Raw genomic sequence first — 25334 nt, 5'->3', positions numbered from 1 at the left:
AAAATGAGTGATCTGGTGATTTCATTGGTGGTTATAGTTGTTACCTGGGAAGGAAAACTTTAAGACAGAAAGTAAAACTGAGCTGAGTGTTTTGAGGAAGGAGTAAGTTGATGTGGAAAATAGCAATGTTTTTCTATTTTTAAGGATAGATTTTTATCCCAATAATTGTTTTGACTTATGATATATAACTAGTTTCACATTGACATGGGACATTTCTCTCTAGATTTCTTTCAGCCAAAAAAAAAAAAAAAAGAAGAAAGAAAGAAAGAAAAAAAAATCCAATTTTAAAGCCTTAAAAAGAATAATGCTCAAGTAGACTGATCTGCATCTCATAAACTTTGAGCTTGAAACCATGATTGGTGAAATTTTGAGTGTCTTGAGAGAGCTGAATGCGTTATTTTGCAGGTGGTAGGGATATTAATTATTGAGACCACAGAGCAAACTGTGTTGAATTGCTTTGAAAGTTGATTAAAACAATTCCTCCCATGTCCACTGTAATGTAATTTTCTGCTACCTCCATCAAGACTTGGAGTTTATTTCCCCACTCCTTTGAATGGTGCTTCTCTATAAGATTTTGTTGTTGTGGTTCTGTCACTCAGTCCTGTATGACTCTTTGCAATGCAGTGGACTTCAGCATACCAGGCTTCATTGTCCTTCACTATCTCTGGAGCTTGCTCAAACTCATGTCCATTGAGTCGCTGATGCCATCCAACCATTTCATCCTCTGTCTCTTTTGTCTCCTCCTGCCTTCACTCTTTCCCAGCATCAGGGTCTTATCCAATGAGTTGGCTCTTCAGTATTGGAGCTTCAACTTCAGCATCAGTCCTTACTGAATATTCAGGGACGACTTCCTTTAGAATAGACCGGCTTCATCTCCTTGTTGTCCAAGGCATTCTCAAGATGACCAGTCAACCGGTTTCCATCACCACAATTTGAAAGCATCAGTTTTTTGGTGCTCAGCCTTCTTTACGGTCCAATTCTCATATCCACACATGACTACTAGGAAAACCATAATTTGAGTAGACAGACCTTTGTCAGCAAAGTGATGTCTCTGATTTTTTAATATGCTCTCTAATTTTGTCATAGTTTTTCTTCCTTAGAGCAAGTGTCTTTTAATTTCATGGCTGCAGTCAACATCAGCAGTGATTTTGGAGTCCTAGAAAATAAAGTTTGCCCCTGTTTCCATATTTTCCCCATTATTTGCCTTGAGTGATGGGACCAGGAACATGATAGTAGTTTATTTTTGGATATTGAATTTTAACCCAGCTTTTTCATTCTTCTCTTTTACCTTCATTAAGAGGCTTTTTAGTTCCTCTTCATTTTCTGCCATGAAGGTGGTATCATCTGCATATCTGAGGTTATTGATATTGTTCCCAGCAATCTTAATTCCAGTTTATGCTTCATCCACCCCAGCATTTTGCATGATGTACTCTGTATAGAAGTTAAATAAGCAGGGTCACAATGCTGCTTCTTCTTGAACAATTTTGAGTCAGTTCAGTATTCCATCTCTGGTTCTAACTCTTGCTTCTTGACCTGCAAACAGGTTTCTCAGGAGACAGGTAAGGTGGTCTGGTACTCCTATCTCTTGATGAATTTTCCACAAGTTGTGTGATCCACACAATCAAAAGTTTTAGTGCAGTCAATGGAGAGAAGTAGTCACTTTTATGGAATTCCCTTGCTTTTTCCTATGATCCAACAGATGTTAGCAATTTGATCTTTGGTTCCTCTGTCTTTTCTAAATCCAGTCAGTACATCTGGAAGTTCTCAACTCACATACTATTGAAGCCTAGCTTGAAGGATTTTGAGCATTAATTTGCTAGCATCTGAAATGTGCAACATTGTGTGGTAGTTTGTACATTCCTTGGCATTGCTTTTCTTTGGGATTGAAATGAAAACTAACCTTTTCCAGTCCTATGGCCACTGCTGAGTTTTCCAAATTTGCTGGCATATAGAGTCCAGTACTTTAGCAGCACCATCTTTCAGGATTTGAAATCGGGTCACTTCAGTTCAGTTGTGTCCAGGTCTTTGCGATCTTATGGACTGCAGCATGCCAGGCTTCCCTGTCCATCACCAACTCTGAAGCTTGCTCAAACGCATGTCCATTGAGTCGGTGATGTCATCCAACCAACTAATCCTCTGTCGACCCCTTCCCCTCCTGCCTTCAATCTTTCCCAGCATCAGGGTCTTTTCTAATGGGTCAGTTATTCGCATCAGGTGGCCAAATTATTGGAGCTTCAGCTTTAGCATCTGTCTTCCAAAGAATATCCTGGACTGATTTCCTCTAGGTTTGATTGGTTTGATCTCCTTGCAGGCTGAAGGACTCTCAAGAGTCTTCTCCAACACCACAGTTCAAAAGCATCACTTATTTGGTGCTCAGATATCTTTACAGTCCAACTTTCACATCCATATGTGACTACTGGAAAAATCATAGTTTAAGATGGACCTTTGTTGGCAAAGTAATGTCTCTGCTTCTTAATATGCTGTCTAGGTTGGTCATAGCTTTTCTTCCTTGGAGCAAGTGTCTTTTAATTTCATGGCTGCTATCACCATCTGCAGCGATTTTGGAAACTCCCCCAAAATGAAGTCTCTCACTGTTTCCATTGTTCCCTCATTTATTTGCCATGAAGTGATGGGACCAGATGCCATGATCTTAGTTTTCTGAATGTTGAGTTTTAAGCCAATTTTTTCACTCTCCTCTTTCACTTTCATCAAGAGTCTCATTAGTTCTTCTTCGCTTTCTGCCATAACGGTAGTGTCATCTGCATATCTGAGGTTATTGATATTTCTCCTGGCAATCTTGACTTCAGCTTGTGCTTCATCCAGCTCTGCATTTCTCTTGATGTGCTCTGCATGTAAGTTAAATAAGCAGGGTGACAATATACAGCCTTGACGTACTCCTTTTCCTATTTGGAAACAGACTGTTATTCCATGTCCATTTCTAACTGTTACTTCTTGACCTACATACAGATTTCTCAGGAAGCAGGTCAGGTGGTTTTGTATTTCCATCTCTTGAAGTATTTTCCACAGTTTGTTGTGATCCACACAGTCAAAGGCTTTGGCAAAGTCAGTAAATCAAAAGATGTGTTTCTGGAACTCTCTTGATTTTTTTATGATTCAAAAGATGTTGGCAATTTGATCTCTGGTTCCTCTGCCTTTTCTAAATCTAGGTTGAACACCTGGAAGTTCATAGTTTATGTACTGCTGATACCTGGCTTGGAGAATTTTGAATATTACCTTGCTAGCATGTGAGATGAGTACAGTTGTGTGGTAATTTGAACATTCTTTGGCATTGCCTTTCTTTGGGATTGGAATGAAAATTGACCTTTTCCAGTCCACTGCTGAGTTTTCCAGATTTGCTGGCATATTGAGTGCAGCACTTTCACAGCATCATCTTTTAAGAATTTGAGATAGCTCAACTGGAATTCCATCACCTCCACTAGCTTTATTCATAGTAATGCTTCCTACAACCCACTTGACTTCACACTCCAGAATGTCTGGGTCTAAGTGAGTAACCTAGAGCTCATGGTTTTGTGGGTCATTAAGACTTATTTTTGTACAATTCTTCTGTGTATTCTTGCCACCTCTTCTTAATCTCTACTGTTTCTGTTATGTCCTTACCATCTCTTCTTTTTTGTGCCCATCTTTGCATGAAATGTTCTCCTGGTATCCCTAATTTTCTTGAAGAGATCTCTAGTCTTTCCTGTTCTATTGATTTCCTCTATTTCTTTGCATTGTTCACTTAAAAATAATTTCTTATCTTTCCTTGCTATTCTCTGGAACTGTGCATTTAGTTGGGTATATTTTTCCTTTCTCTATTGCCCTTCTCTTTTCTTCTTTCCTCAACTATTTGTAAGACCTCCTCAGAGAACCATTTTGCCTTTCTGCATTTCTTTTTCCTAGGGATGTTTTTGGTCAATGCCCCCATTCAAAGTTACGAACTTCTGTCTATAGTTTTTCAGGTACTCTGCCTATTAGATCTGATCCCTTGAATCTCTGTAAGACTGCTGCCACCATACACCCAACCAGGGAGAAAGAAACTCAGAGGATAAGTACTGCATTCTTATCATGTCATCTCATATACATAATCATATGCTTACCATCCCTTTTGCCATATTCTATGGATTTTGCAACAAGTCACCTTTCTAGTCCATACTCAAGGGGAGGGGATCCATAACGGTGTGAACAGCAGGAGGTGGCAATCATGAGGTTGCTCTAGACTCTGTTCATCACAGCCAGGCTACTGTAATGAAATTTATCAAAATTTGTGAGTGGCCTGAGATGTTACTTTGCTTGAGATTTTACTTTGTCAAGTACATTTCCACAGTTTCATGAGTGCTGAGAGTTACACACAATTTCAGTGTCATAGATAAAGGATATTTTTCTCACAGAAATAGTAGTAAACAGAGTATCAGCATTTTCTTGCAGTGATTTTTCAAGTTCCAATTCCCACAGGAAGATGTGAAGAGAGCCAGGTAACATCTACATGGAAAGAGATTGTGTTACATTAGAACTTGGAGGTTAGGGGGCACCAATCTTTTATAATGGACAGCAAGTATGCTTACCTTTTTTTCCAGAGGAAGAGAGGACATTGGCACAACAATTTCACAAATTGTCTGTTGGTAAACAAAAAGATAATTTATGTGCTGAAAATGTGAAAAAAAAGGCATTCTAGGCTTTTGTTTTGAATTCTATATGACAGTTCAGTTCCAAGCTACTTAAAGTGTTTCTATAGTGACTTTATATATATATATATGTATATGTATATATGATATTTGGATTTTACCAAGTGCAAGATAGCAGATCATTCATCAACAGATGTAAGGAATCTTAATAACCTAGCTAGTCAGACTTTCCAAATTGCTAAGTTGTAATTCTCCCCTAAGTAGAGTCAAGAGAGTGAGAGGAAGGAAAAAGCTCCCCTGAGCAAGCATTTAAAAAAAAAAAAAAAAAAAGCATAGCCAGTTCTTTCTTACTAGTTAGAACCAGAACACATTAAAGGACAGTATTTCTTTTCATCTTGTTTTAAATTTTTTAAGGTATATTACTTTGCACAATAATTTTTGAAAAAAAATTAACTTTGGAAATATGGAAAAATATATGTGTATATGTTTTGTGCAAATGTACAAAAAAAAAAAAACACAAGAAAACAAATAGGATTCAATTGAAAATCACTTTATTCTTCTCAAATTAACCTCTTAAAACTGAGTTTTGAGATTAAGTTTTCCTTTCTTTCTGCATTTAAACTTGAGCAGATCTGTAGCTCATTTCTTTGCTTTCTGCTAGTGTTTTAGTATGTTTGAGTTACCACAACAAAATGCCATATAATGGAAGGCTTATAAACAGAAATTTTTCTCTTAGTTCTGGAGCCCAGAAATCCGAGATCAAGGTTCCCCTTGATTGGGTTTCTGGTGAGAACGCTCCTCCTGGATTACAGCTGGCCACCTTCTCCCTCTGTCCTAACATTGCCTTTCCTCCTTGCATGAGCATGAAATTGTAAGCAAGTCTCCAGTGTCTCACCTTATACAGACCCTAATTCCAACAGGGTCCCACTCCTATGACTTAACCTTAATTACTCCCTTAGACTTTTGAACTGTGGTGTTGAAGAAGACTCTTGAGAGTCCCTTGGACTGCAAGGAGATCCAACCAATCCATCATAAAGGAGATCAGTCCTGGGTGTTCATTGGAAGGACTGATGCTGAAGCTGAAACTCCAATACTTTGGCCACCTCATGCGAAGAGTTGACTCATTGGAAAAGACCCTGATGCTGGTGGGAGGAATTGGGGGCAGGAGGAGAAGGGGACGACAGAGGATGAGATGGCTGGATGGCATCACCGACTCGATGGACATGAGTTTGGGTAAGCTCTGGAGTAGGTGATGAATAGGGAGACCTGGCGTGCTGTAATTCATGGGGTCACAAAGACTTGGACACGACTGAGCGGCTGAACTGAACTGAGAGACTCCATCTCCAAATCAGTCACACTAGGGGTTAAGTCATCAAGATATGAATCTTGGGGAGACATTTAGTTTATAACAGCTAGTAAACAGAAAGTTTTATTTTCTCTTTCACCTCAAACAATATCAGTTCAGTAAATTTTTTGTCAATTCCAAAAATTATGAACTTCCTTTAAAGTTGTCACATCTCCCTCTGACTGCCTTGTTTTCCTGTCTTTCTTCCTGCTCACTGGCTGTAGTGAGAGGGACATGGAGGGAAGGGAAGCCAGGGGCAGGAGTGATGCAGCCAGTCTCTCAGTCAAGGGTCAATTCAACTGGAAAAAAACTTTTAAATTCTTTGAAAAGTGAAAAATATGTATAGTTAGCATATAAAAAAATGGAGAAAATGAAAGATTCTTTTACACTGACTATGTGACTTGTTCCCAGTGTTTTGTACATATTGAAAAAATATTATAATGGGAAATACACAAATCACTGTGTGTGTTATGGACACAAATCACTAATACCTCTTAATTGATATTAAGGAAACGAGATAGGAATCAAAGAAATGTTACATATAAAAGAAAGGCTAACAAAACAAAAATATAATCTGTTCTGGGGTGGTGATAAATTCAACTGAATAATGTTTTTGGAAGTTGAATAAAGCATTCTACTATTGGGGAAACAAAATAAACAGTAAATAACAGATTTAAACCCATCCAGAAAAACATTTAGAATTAATATAGAAGAGAGTAATTTTTTTCTCAGTAGGATAGACAAAGACATTAACTAAAAGTAATACAAAATATTAGAGGAGTCTAGAAATGGAAAATCAATGGGAATGAGAAATGTTTCAAGAATTCTTGACAGTATTGAGATATGTGAGTTAATGATTTTTACAGAGTATCTTATACATCATTAGGCAATAATCTCCAGGCCAATTCAAGCTGATCCATTACACAAGGTAAATAATATAAGGTACCCTTAGGTGCTTTTTTTATTTTTTTAACCAAAAGACCTTTTTTAAAAAATATAGTGAAGATATTCTCAAACATTATAAAATAAAAATAAATCCATAAAAATGAAAAAGTAGGAATGAGAAGAAAAGACATTTTTACTTATGAAACCATCATTTAGCTTAGAATTGAAATAAATTTTATTTCTACAAATGAAGGAATATTACATTAATTCTTTCAGTATCCAGTAGAATACTAGATAATAAGAGGCTTAAAATTTCTATTATTTTATCCTTATACCATAAAAATTAAGAGACTTTCAATAAGCCACTTTATCTGAACTAGAACATTTATTTCTGGATAAATTAAAATTTCTGGAAATTATTCAAATTTCCAAATGCTCAGTTGATAACATTTTGGAGAAGTTAAAATTATTTATAAATATTTAAAATTATATTTATGTTTGTCCATCTAGTCATATATTTCTTACTATCCATATATTTTTTCTATTTTTCTATTTTTATTTATCTATTTTTAATCATCAGCTTAGTGACTATCCCCTCTATGAGACTAGATAGAATACATATATTATTTGAATGAAATATGTAATGTACAGAAATACTTATTTAAAAATTTTAATCTTAGTGTCAGTAAGTTGAAAGTGCATTTTTATTTCTTGTAGTTCAATAACAGGCAGAATTATTTTTAGAAGATAATATTTTTACTGAATAATTTGATAATTTTCAGGATAATTTTTTTTTGTGGATTTAAGAAATAACTAGTTTTGATTAACTCTGAAATTATATGTCTATTTAAACTATTAATAATTTCTTCTGACTTCAAAAAGAAAAACTGTTCCATAGTAAAATAAAAGATCCCTTGATATTTATAAAATCACATTTTCCAAGTCCATAGCCTAGTGGAAGGATAATGAAACTTGAAATAGTTGCACGTACAATGCTTTAAGATGTTAACCAAAATTTTTAAAAATGAGTCCCTGATTGAAATAAGGAGGCATTTATTTGAAATTTGTTTAGGCCCGCTGTCTGGGAGACACAAAGTCAAGAAACACTTAGTTTGTGTTCTGTCAGACTACAAAATGGGGGAAGTTTATAAGGGCAAAAAATTGTTGGTTACATAAGTTATCAATAATTGGATTTGGAACTGGAAAGAAGGGAGGGAGTGTGGCTCGCTGGCTGCAGCATATGATATCTAGTTCCTCAATCAGGGGTTAAATCCAGGCCCCCTGCTTTGGGAGTGCAGAGTCTTAGCCACTGCACCACCAGGGAATGGAATCTGAAAAAACGGTACTGATGAACCTATTTGCAAGGTAGGAAAAGAGACTAGTCCATTCCTAGGTTAGACTACTCTGAGATGACTCACTATCAGAAAGGCACTATCTCCCTCTTTTAATCTATAATTTTAACACATTTCCACTAATATGTCAGTGTGCAGTTTTAGTTAGCAAAACTGATTCTAAATTCACATTGAAATAAATATACAAAGATTCCTAGGAAATTGTGTAAAAATAAAAATTAATGAGGAGATACTATCTCTACTGAGTATTAAAGCTAATTTAAACTGTGCTTAATAAATATAGATTTATCTGGTAATTTCATTCTTGGAAATTTATCATACAGATTAACACAATGTATAAAACTTATATAGCCAGTAGTTTAATGGAATGATTCATCAAATTATATGTCTCATCTCTTAGAATAGATTACCATGTAACCAACTAATATGAATTTGCTGTGATAAGCACTTGCTGATATCACATACTATTTATATTTACTGTGACAATATTTATTATACCAAAAAGCCAGAAAAAAACAACATAGCAAGCAATACCAGAATTTTAAAACTTCTTATATTGAGAAACCATGATAAATAGATAACATGGTATAATCTCTAGGACAATTTTTTTTCCAGATACAAAGGAATATGTATATTTTGCTGCTAATTTTTTTTAAAAATCCTTTTATTTTAACATAATTGTAGAATTCAAAGGAAGTTATAACAATAGGACAGAAAGACCCCTTGTACCCTTTACCCAACTTCCCCCAATGGTTATATCTCACACAATTATAGTACAATAATATCAAAACCAGGAATTTAGCATTGGCACAATGACATTGGTAGGTGTAGTTCTTGTCTTTTAATTACATGGGCAGATTTATATAACAATCACTACAATAGGACACAGACTACCTCATCATGCCAGAGTTCTCCCTCAGGATATAGTATACTTTTTTAGTCATTTCCACTCTCCACCATCCAAACATGGAAACCACTGCTCTGTATTTCCTGTAACCCCTGGGAACAATTAATCTGTTCCAATAATTCTTTAATATCAGGATTTCAAGACTGTTATATAGTGAAATCATAACATATGTGACTTCTGAGGTTGTATTCTTTTTCACTCAGCATTATATCCTTGAGATCCATCCAAGGTGTTATCCATCAGTAGTTTATCCCTTAATATTGCTGAATATAAGGTATGGAGGTACTGCAGTGTTTAACCATTCATTAAGAGATGTTTTGGTTGCTTCCAATTTCTGGCCACAATTTTTTTAAAAGCCACTATGAGCAATCAAGGACAGGTTTTTTTTTTTTTTTTTAAGGCATAAGTTTTAATTTCTTTGGCATAAACGCCCAAAAGTAAAATTGCTGACTCGTATGTGAATGCATGTTTAAGTTTAGTTTAGTTTAGTTTAGTTTTCTTAGACACTGCTTAACTAGTTTTCCATGATCTGAGCTACAGTCAGTTACTGGTCGGTCTTGTTTTTGCTAATTGTATAGAGCTTCTCCATTTTGGCTGCAAAGAATATAATCAACCTGATTTTGGTAATGACAATGGTGATGTCCATGCATAGAGTCTTCTCTTGTGTTCTTGGAAGAGGTTGTTTGCTATGACCAGTGTGTTCTATCGACAAAACTCTGTTAGCATTTGCCCTGCTTCATTTTGTACTCCAAGGCCAAATTTGCCTCTTATTCAAGGTATTTCTTGACATCCTACTTTTGCATTCCAGTCCTCTATAATGAAAAGGACATCTTTTTTGGGTGTTAGTTCTAAAAAGTCTTGTAGGTCTTCACAGAGCCATTCAACTTCAGGTTCTTCAGCATTACTAGTCAGGGCATAGACTTGGATTACTGTGATATTGAGTGGTTTGCCTTGGAAATGAACTGAGATCATTCTGTCTCTTTAGAGGTTGCACCCACATTCTGCATTTCAGACTCTTTTGTTGACTATGATGGCTACTTCAGTTCTTCTAAGGGATTCTGGCCCACAGGGATTCTGGCCCACAGGGATTCTGGCCACAGTAATAGATATAATGGTCATCTGAGTTAAATTCACCCATTCCAGTCCATTTTAGTTCACTGATTCCTAAAACATCAATGTTCACTCTTGTCATCTCCTGTCTGACCACTTCCAATTTACCTTGATTCATGGACCCAATATTTCAGATTCCTGTGCAATATTGTTCTTTATGGCCTTGGACTTTACTTCCATCACCAGTCACATACACAACTGGGTGTTGTTTTCACTTTGGCTCTGTCTCTGTATTCCTTTCTCCACTCTTCTCCAGGAGTGTATTGGGCACCTACCAACCTGGGGAGTTCATCTTTGAGAGTCATATCTTTTTGCCTTTTCATACTGTTCATGGGATTCTCACTAGAAAGCATCACTACAAAGCTAGTGGAGGTGATGGAATTCCAGTTGAGCTATTTCAAGTCCTAAAAGATGCTGCTGCTCAAGGGCTGCACTCAATATACCAGCAAATTTGAAAAACTCAGCAGTGGCCACAGGATTGGAAAAGGTCAGTTTTCATTCCAATACCAAAGAAAGGCAATGCCAAAGAATGTTCCAACTACCACCTGATTGCCCTCATCTCACATGCTAGCAAAGTATATTGAACCGTGAACTTCCAGATGTTCAAACTGAATTTAAAAAAGGCAGAGGAACCAGAGATCAAATTGCCAACATCCACTGGATCATTGAAAATGCAAGAGGGTTCCAGAAAAACATCTTCTGCTTTGTTGACTATGCCAAAGCCTTTGGCTGTGTGGATCACAACAAATTGTGGAAAATTCTTCAACAGGTGGGAATACCAGACCATCTAACCTGCCTCCTGAGAAATCTGTATGCAGGTCAAGAAGCAACAGCTAGAACTGGACATGGAAAAACAGACTGGATCCAAATAGGGCAAGGAGTACATCAGGACTGTATACTGCAACCCTGCTTCTTTAACTTCTATGCAGAGTATATCATGAGAAACGCTGGGCTGGATGAAACACAAGCTGGAATCAAAATTGCTGGCGGAAATATCAATAAACTCAGGTATGCAGATGACACCACCCTTATGGCAGAAAGTGAAGAGGAACGAATGAGCCTCTTGATGAAAGTGAAAGAAGAGAGTGAAAAAGCTGGCTTAAAACCCAACATTCAGAAAACTAAGATTACAGCATCTGGTCCCATCTCTTCATGACAAATAGATGGGGAAACAATGGGAGCAGTGAGAGACTTTATTTACTTGGGATTCAAAAATCACTGCAGATGGTGACTACAGCCATGAATTAAAAGATGCTTGCTGCTTGGAAGAATTGCTATGACCAACCTAGACAACATATTAAAAATCAAACTACTTTGCCAACAAAGGTCCGTCTAGTCAAAACAATGGTTTTTTCCCAATAGTCATGTATGGATGTGAGCTTTGGACTATAAAGAAAGCTAAGCACTGAAGAATTGATGCTTTTGAACTGTGGTGTTGGAGAAGACTCTTGAGAGTCCTTTGGACTGCAAGGAAATCCAACCAGTCCATCCTAAAGGAAATCATTCAGCTCCAATACTCTGGCCATCTGATGTGAAGAACTGACTCATTTGAAAAGACCATGATGCTAGGAAAGATTGAAGGCAGGAGGAGAAGGGGTCAACAGAGTATGAGATGGTTGGATGGCATCACTGACTCAATGAACATGAGTTTGAGCAAGCTTCAGTGTTGGTGAGGGACAGGGAAGCCTGGCAAGCTGCAGTTCATGGGGTTGCAAAGTTTGGACATGACTGAGCGACTGAACTGAACTGAACTAGTTTTCCAGAATGTTTGTTCAGTTTTACATTTTCTCCACCAGTGTAAGAGAAATTAGACTCTTTGCATCCTTGTCAGCATTTGATTATCATGATTGTTATAGTTAATATTATTTATTAAATCATTAATATATTTTTATAGGTTACTATTCTTACAATGTAAACATATCATTTTTTATTTTAGCTATTCTAATAAGTGTGTGATAATGAGTAGTGATATTGAACATATTTTCATGACCTAGTACATACACATTGACGCATACATGCAGACACATGTCACATGATTGCTTTACTGTGGCTGGCTCATAAATGTTGCTTTTCAGTCATTAAGTCATGTCTGATTCTTTGCAACCCCTTTGACTGCAACACATCAGACTTCCCTATCCTTCACTGCCTCTCAGAGTTTGCTCAAACTTATGTCCACTGAAGTGATGATGCTATCCAATCTTCTTATCCTCTGTTCCCCTGCCCCTTCTCCTCCTGCACTCAATCTTTCCCAACATCAGGGTCTTTTCCAGTGAGTCAGTTCTTCACATCATGTGGCCAAAGTATTGGAGTTTCAGCTTCAGCATCAGTCGTTTCAATGAATATTCAAGGTTGAATTTGTTTAGGATTGACAAGTTTGATCTCCTTGTAGTCCAAGGGACTCTCAAGAGTCTTCTTCAGCACAATTGAAAGCATTAATTCTTTGGTGTTCAGTCTTCTTTATAGTCCAGCTCTCATATCCATACATGACTACTGTAAGAAATATAACTTTGACTATATGGACCTGTTGGCAAAGTGAATGTCTCAGTTTTTTAATATGTTGTCTAGGTTTGTCATAGCTTTTCTTCCAAGGAGTAAGCACCTTTTAATTTCATAGTTGAAATCACCATCTGCAGTATTTTTGGAGCCCAAGAAAAGAAAATCTGTCACTGCTTTCATTTTTTTCCCTTCTATTTTCCATGAATTGAGGGACCAGATGCCATGATCTTAGTGTTTTGAATGCTGAGTTCCAAGTCAGCTTTTTCACTCACTTCTTTAACATTCACCAGGAGGCTCCTTAGTTCCTCTTCACTTCCTGTGATTAGAGAGGTATCATCTGCATATGTGAAAGTGAAAGTCACTCAATCATGTCTGACTGTTTGCAACCTCATGGACTATAGAGTCCGTGGAATTCTCTAGGCCAGAATACTGGAGTAGGTAGCCTTTCTCTTCCCAACCCAGGGATCAAACCCAAGTCTCCCGCACTGCAGGCAGATTCTTTACCAGCTGAGCCACAAGGGAAGCCCAAGAATACTGGAGTGGGTAGCCTATCCCTTCTCCAGGGGATCCTCCCAACCCAAGAATCAAACCGGGGTCTTCTGCATTGCAGGCAGATTCTTTACCAACTGAGCTACTAGCTTGTTGATATTTCTCTGGGCAGCATGTGATTCATCCAGCCTGACATTTCAGATGATGTACTCTGTATTTAACCTAAATAAGCAAGGTGTGACAATATATAGCTTTTTCTTACTCCCTTCCCAGTTTTGAACCAGTCCGTTGTTCCATGTCCGGTTCTAACTGTTGCATCTTGATGTGCATATAGGTTTTTTAGGAGACAGGTAGGTGGCCTGGTATTCCCATTTCTTTAAGAATTGTCCACAGTTTATTGTGATCCACACAGTCAAAGGCTTTAGCGTAGACAGTGAAGCAGAAGATGTTTTCCTGGAACTCCCTTGCTTTCTCCATGGTCCAGCAAATGTTGACAATTTGATCTCTGGTTCCTCTGCCTTTTCTAAACCCACTTTGTACTTCTGGAACTTCTCAACTCACACACTGCTGAAGCCTAGCTTGAAGGATTTTGAGCATTACCTTGCTAACATGTGAAATAAGCACAACTGTATGTTAGTTTGAACATTCTTTGGCATTGCCTTTCTTTGGATTGGAAGGAAAACTGATATTTTGCAGTTTTCCAGTCCTGTGGCCACTGCTGAGTTTTCCAAATTTGCCAACATATTGAGTGCAACATTTTAACAGTATCATCTTTTGAGATTTTAAATCGTTCAGGTAGAATTCTTTCATCTCCACTAGGTTTGTTTGTAATAATGCTTCCTAAGGCCCACTTGACTTCACACTCCAGGATGTCTGACTCTAGGTGAGTAACCGCACCATCATGGTTACCCAGGTCATTAAGTCTTATTTGTATAGTTCTGTGTGTTCTTGCCACCTCTTCTTCATCTCTTCTGTTTCTATTAGGTACTTACCGTTTCTGTCCTTTATTGTGTCCATTCTTGAATGAAATGTTTCCTTGAAATCTCTGATTTTCTTGAAGAGATCTCTAGTACTTAATGGATGTCATTATGGATCACAGTCTTGTCATTGTGAAGGGGCTTGTATAAATCAATGAACGTAAGAACCATGTCATGTAGGGTCACCTGAGATGGACAGGTCACAGTGGAGAGTTCAGACAAAATGTGGTCCACTGGAGGAGGGAATGATAAACCACTTCAGTATTCTTGCTTTAGAACCCCATGAACAGTAGATTGTAATAGACTGTAATAACCAATTTCTAGATTTAACTTTGTGTCAGAGATTAAATACAGCCATTCAGTTCAGTCTAGTTTCTCAGTTGTGTCTGACTTTCTGTGACCCCATGGACTATAGCATGCCAGGCTTCCCTGTCCATCACCAGCTCCTGGAGCTTGCTCAAACTCACATCCATTGAGTCAGTGGTGCCACCCAACCATCTCATTCTTTGCCATCCCCTTCTCCTCCTGCCTTCAATCTTTCGCAGCCTCAGGGTCTTTTCAAATGAGTCAGTGCTTCACATCTGGTGGCCAAAGTATTGGAGCTTCAGCTTCAGCATCAGCCCTTCCAATGAATATTCAGGGTTGATTTCCTTTAGGATTGACTGGCTTGATCTCCTCACAGTCCAAGGGACTCTCAAGAGTCTTCTCCAACACCACAGTTCAAAAGCATCAATTCGTCAGCGCTCAGCCTTCTTCATGGGACCAACTCTCATATTCTCCACTATACATATATATAGAGAACACAATTAAATCATTTAAAAAACAAAGGTAATATAAACTGGCACATCACTTTCTAGTTAGTTACCAGATTTTACTATTATTAATGCTTCTGAGTTCACATTTATTGTATCTTTAGGGTAGAAATACTACATAATCTATTACTACTTATCTCTGATATTACTTTCTAATTCATGTTCAGTGATATTACTTTAGTAGCTTGAAATTATTCTCCATGGGCTATTTGCACCATGAATACTGAGAAATGCTACAAATTATACTCATTTGATTAGGAGAACTAATTGTTAAATATTTATCAGAACATCATTGTATCAGGCTATATAATCATCTCAAAGGGGGAAAAAATAGAGCAGCTAAACAGAAAAATAGACCAAAAAAATAAATAAGCAATTTAGACACACACACAAAAAGAAGTAGTATAAAAAGCTAATGTGACAGAGACTGTTAACATATCTAATTTCGGTTCTCCTTTTTCCTCAGTAACAAAACTTCAATTTTGTTTGGGGTGGTTTCTTAGTCTGTTAGGGTTGCTATAAAAAAAAAAAAAGTACAGACTGGATAACTTATAACCAAAAAAAGATTGTTTCTTTCAATTTCGAAAGCTGAAAGACAGATCGGGATGGCAGTATGGTTGGGTGAGAGCTCTCTAGGGTTGCAAACTTTTCATTATTTTCTCATGTGGTAAAAGGGTTGAGTTGTCTCTGCGGGGGCTCTTTTGTAAAACATAATCTCACTCGTCAAAACTGGCTTAAAACTCAATATTCAGAAAACAAAGATCATGGCATCCTGTCCCATCACTTCACAGCAAATAGATGGGGAAACAATGGAAACAGAGACAGACTTTATTTTCTTGGGCTCCAAAATCACTGCAGATGGGGACTGCAGCCATGAAATTAGAAGACACTTGCTCCATCAAAGAAAAACAATGATCAACCTAGGCAGCATATTAAAAAGCAGATACATTACTTTGCCAACAAAGGTCCCTCTAGTCAAAGCTATGGTTTTTATAGTAGTCATGTATGGATGCGAGAGGTGAACCATAAAGATTGCTGAGGGCCAGAGAATTAATGTTTTTGAATTGTGTTGGAGAATACTCTTGAGAGACCCTTGGACTACAAGGAGATCAAGCCAGTCAGTCCTAAAGGAAATCAACACCACTGAATATTCATTGGAAGGACTGATGCTAAAGTTGAAACTCCAATACTTTAGCCACCTGATGCGAAAAACTGACTCTTTGGAAAATACCCTGATGCTGGGAAAGATTGAAGGTGGGAGGAGAAGGGGATGACAGAGGCTAAGATGATTGAATGGCATCACCAACTCAATGGAGATGAGTTTTAGCAAGTTTCGGGGGTTGGTGATTGACAGGAAAGTCTGGTGTGTTACATTCCATGAAGTCACAGAGTTGGATGCAACTAAGTGACTGAACTGAACTAAATCTCATTCATGAGGGCTCAAGTCTCAGGATCCCTCACCTGCTAATACAATCACATTTTGGGGTTAAGATTTTAACAAATGAATTTTGGAGGAACACAAAGATTCAAACAAAGGTATTCTGGCAATTTGCCTGCCCGCTTCATGTGTATTCCCATCACTTCAGTCATGTCTGACTCTTTGCGACCCTATGGACTGCCAGGCTCCTCTGGGATTCTCCAGGCAAGAGTACTGGATTCTCCAGGCAAGTGTACTGGAGTGGGTTGCCATGCCCTTCTCCAGGGGATCTTCCTAACCCTGGGATCAAACCCCTGTCTCATGTCTCCTGCACTGGCAGGTGGGTTCTTTACCACTAGCACCTCCTGGGGAGTGCACTTGACCTGCCCCCACCTCCAGCCAAATTTATTTCCTTGTTGAATGCAAATACATTCATTCCACCCCAGCAGCTCCAAAAGTCTTCACTTGTTCCAGCTTCAACTTAAAAATCTAAAGTCCAAAGTCTAAAAGTCTAAAGTCTCATCTAAATATCACCTAAATTACTTATGGGTGGGACTCAAAGTATTATTCATTCTGAGACAAATTTCCCTCTAGCTATGAATCTGTGAAATGCAGCAAGCTATGTGCTTTCAAAATACAATAGTGGAATAGGCATAGGACAAATATTCCAGTTGCAAAAGGGAGACATAGGACAGAGGAATGGGGTGATACTATTGAAATGTGAAATGAGATTCTTGTTCACTGAGCTGAAAATTAAACTTTACAAACTCACAAACTCTCACAAGCAAAGTTTATTTTAGAGGATAGAGACACAAAGTTTTCAGAATATGCATTGAGAGGGGGCGAAGTGCCTGAAAAAGTGGGAATAGCAGCAGTTTATATCTTTATTAGAATTGATCTGTTCATGTTTTGGTTGACTCAGTGCCAGATGCATGTAATTTCTGACCAATCAGTTTAAATGTCTCAATGTCCAGTTTGTCATTTTTAAGGCAGTTTCTCCCAGACTTTGCATTGCCATCCCTCAATCCTTTCTCAAAACCCCAGACCACAATTTAGGGACCAAATATATGTTTAAGAGTTAATGACCCACCTCAAGTTTTTCTCCTTGATAAGCTGGACTGCAGTCAATGATTGTCTTGTCCTGGATCTGAATGTTTTATGACCCTCCAGACCAGGCATCCCTCTGAATGCCTAGAAACAGGAGCAACAAGTATAGCTTTAGGCTAATGGGGCAAAATGTTTATGTGAGAGAATAAGTTGAAATCAGAAAAATAACCAAGGCCCTAACCCTACACTGACTACCTAACAATATCTACCTCACTAATAGGTCCCAAGCAAATATCAAACCAAGCAAGACAAACAACATTAAATCCTAATGTTTGAGAGTAAATGTTTAATCTGATGCTCTGCCCTCTGGGACAAAGGCCCTGCCTTTCAGACCTCCTGGGATGGGGATTCTGCTCTCTGGACACACTAGTGCATTCCAGCTCCCATGGCTTTGCTGCGCACCGGCCATCATGCAGCATATCGTCTGGAAACAGGCCAGTGGCTCTACCAGTCTGCGATTGTGGGGGCAGACTCACCCACATGACTTTCTGTGCACTAGTCTAGCCCCCATGGCTTGGGTGGTACCACCCCTGCAGACTTGGCCAGAGGTCTTCTGGCCTGTTGAAACCCATTTAACAATGACCCCTACTTTTGAAACTAAGAAGGCAGCTCTGATGATTTCTGAATCACCTTGGGAATCCTTTTTCAAGAGAAGAATATTGCATGTTAGTAGGAGAATAACTCCGTGATTCCTTCTTGTAAAATATAGGAAATCTAACAACTTTCCAAATTCCTTCCTGTCTCCTTCTCTTTCAGTTCTGATTGTCTGTTTTCCTGTGGGGATGGCTGATTAAATCTGAGGTTCATACCTATACTAATTCCCTTATCAGAGGATGGCTAGGTCATATCCGTACTGTTCCCTTCAGAACATGCTTTCTAAATTTTTTCACAAAATGATGTGATAGGAATTTTCTAAATTTAAAATTCCTACTTCCCCTTTGCTTAATAGTTACCTCTTTAAGTCATTTCTCTTCTCACATTTACTATATGTATTCAAGAGAAGTCAACCTTTACTTTGAACACTTTGCTTAGAAGTAGCTTCACCCAAATATCCAATTTCACTGCTCACAAGTTCTGCTGCTGCTGCTGCTAAGTTGCTTCAGTCGTGTCTGACTCTGTGCAATCCCATAGATGGCAGCCCACCAGGTTCCCCCATCCCTGGGATTCTCCAGGCAAGAACACTGGAGTGGGTTGCCATTTCCTTCTTCAAGGCATGAAAGTGAAAAGTGAAAGTGAAGTCGCTCAGTTGTGTCCGACTCTTAGCGACCCCATTGACTGCAGCCTACCAGGCTCCTCCATCCTTGGGATTTTCCAGGCAAGAGTACTGGAGTGGGGTGCCTTCTCCACTCACAAGTTCTACCTTCCATGAAACACTAGGGCTTGACAAAATTCAACCAAGTTCTTCAACAGTTTGTAATAAAAATCACCTTTCCTGTAGTTTCCAGTAACACATTCCTCATTTCCAGCTGAGACTTCATCAGAAAGGCCTTTATTGTGCATATTTCAACCAACATTCTGTTCACAACCAGTTAGACATTCTACAAGGAGTCTGAGGAGGCTCTCTCTGCAGGTGTCCTGTTCTGCTGAGTCCTCCTGTGAAATGTCTTTAATGGTTTGTTCATGTTAAAATAAGCTTTTTGTTACATGCAGATCAAAACTCTCCCAGCCTCTGCCCATTGTCTAGTTCCAAAACTACATCTACATTTTCAAGTATTTGTTACAATACCACCTCTGTTTCTAGGTACCGATTTTTGTCCTAGTCTGTTTAGGCAATTACAACAAACTATCACAGACTGAGTAGCTGATTAGTAGCAAGAATTTACTGCTCAGAATTCTGGAGTCTGGAAATCTGAGATCAGTGATGAACCCTGGTGGATGTTTTTCCCAGGCATCCTGTCAATTAAGATCCGGACCCAGGGATTGAACCCTCCTCTCCCACTGCTCCTGGATTGCAGGTGAATTCTTTACTGCTAGTCACTGGGGAAGTCAAATCATATTACAGTTCTTAGCAATTAGACATAAACAGAAATACTTGGCATTTGGGGGAAGATTCACTTTAGGTGTCACACATGCTTTTATCTCTTTATGTGAAACGATGCATAAAGCTATCTATTTCCTGACTGTTATGGCTAAGAAATTAATGTCTAAATTCCTCATTTGTTTATTTAACCGTTCTGGGAGTTCTCTGTTATATGCTGACTATAACTAAAGTACACACATTAAGAAATAGTGAAATCCAACTGAAATGCTTGGAGACCTGGCAAATAAAGAGAAAATAATCTTGGGAAAATTTTTTAAAAAAGCAAAATCAGAATATATTTATTGTTTATAAGTATGTATAAAAGGAGCATTGTCCTAATTCTCTTATGTTTTTATAAGAAATTTAAATTGGTTAAAACTCTCTATTTCTGGATAGATAGATATTATATACTTTTAATGAAGAAGTCATTTTATACTGTCCAATAATATAAACTAATGAAGAGAAAGAGAGAGATCTGAAAGATATTTAGAGGAAAAAATATAAACTATTAATGATGATTATCCTTTGTGAGTGATTTTAATACAGACTTTTATTAAGAACAATGTAGTAGGTTGGAATTGCTGGAGTTTGTTCTTCTATTAAGTTACATTCAAGGAAAACAGGGAAGAATATTAAAGTTCAGTGAAATGGCATCATTACTGTAGAGATTTAGAAATAATGCACTTACAATAATCTATGACTTTAAGGCAGTCCCTCAGTCATATACTCCCAGTGTTCATGTTATGAATGCTGCTATGTGGGAGATAGAAGTTCTTACTTTGCTCCTGAGGGTGAAAGGGTTATATTGTTTGCAAAATTGGCACTCAAAGTGACAGGTAATTCCTGGCGGCTCATAGAACACAAGAGATGGCTTTAAGCCCTATTGTCCTTACGGTGCTTCAAAGTCAACATGCCAAATATCAAGCTCATCTTTGTTCAGTAAATGTTTTATTTATTATCTCAATTAGATTTTAAGTTCCTTATAGCCATGCTGCTGAGCACAAAATATATAACAAATGAACAGATCGAGTTTTTGTTTGTTTATTTTGCTTATAATACCTGTTGCTTTTCCCTTTCCCCATACAATTAAAGTTTTACTGCTTATTGGTGAGAATTTGGGGAAATGTATTTAAAATTGTGAAGACTATCAAAAGAATATCATTTTAAAAAGCTATGATCTTCTTAACCAGAAATGAAATGAACATTATGCTTTATTTTTTTACTTTAGAAAATTTTAAAAATTTGGTTGTAATTATATTTCACCAGATTTTTTGCCATTTAACACTACTTTGGAATGCTATATAAAATTTTTACAACCATAATTTTAGTGTTTACATACTATTGCCTTAAAACAATGTGATGTAATGCGAATAACCATTGCTTTTTCAATTATTTACCTTGTTAAATAAGACGAGAGTTATTTTTTGTTTATTTGGTTGAATGTGCTTGTCTGATTGTTTTCCTGGGTAAGTTAAATTAGTTTTAATGTTACAATTGCTTTAAATCTAAGAAACTATTCATTTCAAGGGTACTATTCAAAACAAATTATTGTTATTTGTAAAGAAAAGGTTTTGCTATTCTAATAGGTCATTGTGCTTCATTATTATTTTAGTTTGAATAATTTGTACTTTAATGTTAAGAAACACCTTTTATTTTTCCATTTGACCTGGCTTCCCAGGTGGTGCTAGTGGTAGAGAAACTACCTGCCAATGAAGGAGACTTAAGAGACATGGGTTGGATCTCTGGGTCAGGAAGATCCCCTGGAGGAAGGCCTGGCAACCCACTCCAGTATTCTTGCTGGAGAATCCCATGAACAAAGAAGCATGGCAGGCTGCAATCCACAGTGTCACATAGAGTTGGACACAACTGGAGCAATGTAACATGCAAGCACATATGCACCTCACTACTGGGTTAAAATCTTAGTACCATCATATTAAGGTAAATGGTGACTGTAACAGTTGTTTGATTTCCATAGTCATAATCTTCATCATGATATCAAAAGTCTGAGAACCCAATCCCTGAATTATGTCTACTACTTTTTTTTCCCATTATAAGCTAATTTAATCACAATCTCTACAGAACATTGTGTAAATGAGTTTGCTCAAGATCGGTGTTAAATCCCCCAACATCACTTTTAAGCAGCTAAGTTGGAACAGGTGAAGAATATTTCTAGCATGCACAATTGGTTATTAAGCAATTTTCCTCATAGACTGTGTAACACTTGTACTAGTCAGAGTTCTCCAGAGAAACAGAATCAGTAAGATGTTTGCTTGATTGCTTATTTACTTGAAGGAATTTCTCATGCAGTTATAGAGGCTAACAACTCCCAAGATCTGCAGAGTGGGTCAGCATGCTGGAGTCCTCAGAGAGCTAAATGTGTAGTTCCTATCTGCAGGGGCACAGCCTCAAGTCTCAGAAAGTACTGATCTTTACGTTCAAGTCCAAAGGTAGGAAGAAGCCAGTGCTCCAGTTTGCAGGTAATCAGTCAGGAAGAATTCTCTCTTACTCAAAGGGAGGATCAGCCTTTTTTAATTTTTTTTTTTTTCTGTTTAGGTCTTTAACTGTTTGGATAAAGCCACATTAAGTAGGGCAACATGCCTTATTCAGTCTATTAATTTCAATGTTAATCTCATCCTAATACACTCTTTTAGAAGCATTCAGAATAATGTTTGACCAAATATCTGAGCATTTCATGACCCAATCAAGTTAACACAGAATATTAATCATAGCTATATTCATATTTACTTATTGTATAAGTTGCTTTTCTTAGGATTTTACATGTATTAATTTATTGAATGCATGCATGCATGTGAAGTCACTTCAGTCATGTCTGACTCTGTGACTCCCATGGACTATAGCCCACAGAGGCTCCTCTGATCATGGGGATTCTCCAGGCAAGAATACTGGAATGGGTTGTCATGCCCTCCCCCATGGATTAATTTATTGAATACTTATAACAAAACCATGAGTTCATATTACCTTTTTTTGGGGGGCTGGGCACTAAAAAGCAGGTAAATAATTAGCCTACGAGGAAAAAACTGAAAAAAGATAGTGTTAAAACTTCAATTACGATTTTCTGGTAACAAAAATGATACTCCTTGTCACAATTTAACACTGCCTCTTAATTGGATAATTTGGATTATAAATCAGTTCAGTTCAATTCAGTCACTCAGTCGTGTTTGACTCTTTGTGACCCCATGAACTGCAGCATGCCAGGCCTCCCTGTCTATCATCAACTCCTGGAGTCTACCCAAACCCATGTCCATCGAGTCAGTGATGCCATCCAGCCATCTCATCCTCTGTCGTCCCCTTCTCCTCCTGCCCCCAATCCTTCCCAGCATTAGGGTCTTTTCCAATGAGTCAACTCTCCACATCAGGTGGCCAGAGTATTGGAGTTTCAGCTTCAACATCAATCCTTCCAATGAACACCCAGGACTGATCTCCTTTACGAGACTGGTTGGATCTCCTTGCAGTCCAAGGGACTCTCAAGAGTCTTCTCCAACACCACAGTTCAAAAGCATCAATTCTTCAGTGCTCAGTTTTCTTCACCATCCAACTCTCACATCCATACATGACCACTGGAAAAACCGTAGCCTTGACTAGATGGACCTTTGTTGGCAAAGTAATGTCTCTGCTTTTAAATATGCTATCTAGGTTGCTCATAACTTTCCTTCCAAGGAGTAAGCGTCTTTTAATTTCATGGCTGCAATCACCATCTGCAGTGATTTTGAAGCCCCCAAAAATGAAGTCTGACACTGTTTCCCCATCTATTTGCCATGAAGTGATGGGACCAGATGCCATGATCTTAGTTTTCTGAATGTTGAGCTTTAAGCCAACTTTTTCAATCTCCTCCTTCACTTTCATCAAGAGATGTTTTAGTTCCTCTTCACTTTCTGCCATAAGGGTGGTGTCATCTGCATATCTGAGGTTATTGATATTTCTCCCAGAAATCTTGATTCCAGCTTGTGCTTCTTCCAGCCCAGAGTTTCTCTTGATGTACTCTGCATATAAGTTAAATAAGCAGGGTGACAATATACAGCCTTGACGTACTCCTTTTCCTATTTGGAACCAGTCTGTTGTTCCATGTCCAGTTCTAACTATTGCTTCCTGACCTGCATACAGATTTCTCAAGAGACAGGTCAAATGGTCTGGTATTCCAATCTCTTTAAGGATTATAAATACAGCTGTCCAAAATCATCATTTATATCTAGACACTTTCTAGAGTAAGAGGTTTGCTAACACTTATGCTGGGACTACAGGTATAAATTGAGACTATTACCCTGAAATTAATTTTCAGTAAAAGAAACACTGCATAATTATGTAAGACTGTAGACATATTTTCCCTTCCTTTTCCTACTACTGGTAAAAAGTAAGAATAAAAACTTACATTTACCCCAGCATGCAGAGATGACATGACTGACTAAAAAAATATGAGCTCAAGACAGACTGATTAGTTACAGAAGGAACTGTAGGGCCAAGCAAGCAGATAACAGTCATTCTCAAGGTTAACAAGTAAAGCAGAAAGCTGGCATTTTGTAGAACACATTAGACATGGACTGTGCATTGAGTATCAACTGATAAAAATTCAGTTCTTAAGTGGTACTTGCAGCCTTGAATATAACAAAGACTAAGAACTTAATAGTAAGAGCACTGTAACAAATAGTGGAATTCTTATAGTAATGATTAGATTAGATCCACTAAAGAGAATCCGCTAAAATGAGCAACACATAAAATGAACACTATACTAGAAAAGATATCCTTCCTTTGAAAAGGCTGGTAGGTTTATTTTTCCCTTGCTTTGTATAGAGCATGAGATACTATTATCAGAACTATAGTCTGCATCTCTTACAATTTCACTTATTCATTTTAGCAGTGCTATATTAGTTACAAAAAAACAGAGACATTACTTTGCCAACAAAGGTCTGTCTAGTCAAGGCTATGATTTTCCAGTGGTCATGTATGGTTATGAGAGTTGGATTATAAATAAAGCTGAGTGCCAAAGAAATGATGCTTTTGAACTGCAGAGTTGGAGAAGACTCTTGAGTGTCCCTTGGACTGCAAGGAGATCCAACCAGTCCATCATAAAGGAGATCAGTCCTGGGTGTTCATTGGAAGGACTGATGAAGCTGAAACTCCAATACTTTGGCCACCTGATGTGAACAGCTGACTCATTGGAAAAGACCCTGATGCTGGGAAAGATTGAGGGCAGGAGGAGAAGGGGACAACAGAGGATGAGATGGTTGGATGGCATCATCAACTCGATGGACATGGGTTTGGGTAGACTCCGGGAGTTGGTGGTGGACAGGGAAGCCTGGCGCGCTTCGGTTTATGGGGTTGCAAAGAGTCAGCCATGACTGAGCAATGGAACGGAACTGATATTAGTTACATATTGTGCCACAAGTTACTCCAAAGCTTAGCAGTTTAAAACTGCAAATATCTTATGATTCTTACAGATTATGAAGTCAAGAGCCGCTTAAATGGATAATTCTGGCTTAGAGTTTCTCATGATTATAGTCAAATTCTGAACTGGGCCTGTGATCTCTTGTGAAGGTTTGACAAGAGTAGAATTTGTTTCCAAAGTCACTTGCAAGTTTTTTGGCAGACCTTAGTTCCTTGTTGGCTGTTGAACTGAGGGCATCAATTCATCCCTGGACATTGGCCTCTTTATGTGGACCTTTCTATATCTCACATGATAGCTGACTTCACCTAGAATAAGTGATCTAAGAGGAAGTAAGAATGTATGTCAGATATTTATAACCTAATCTCAGAAGTAAATTATCACTTAACCTTATTCT

Source organism: Muntiacus reevesi, chromosome 3, assembly GCF_963930625.1.
Source record: "Muntiacus reevesi chromosome 3, mMunRee1.1, whole genome shotgun sequence".
NCBI classification, from domain to species: domain Eukaryota; kingdom Metazoa; phylum Chordata; class Mammalia; order Artiodactyla; family Cervidae; genus Muntiacus; species Muntiacus reevesi.
Note: the sequence above shows the minus strand (reverse complement) of the source record.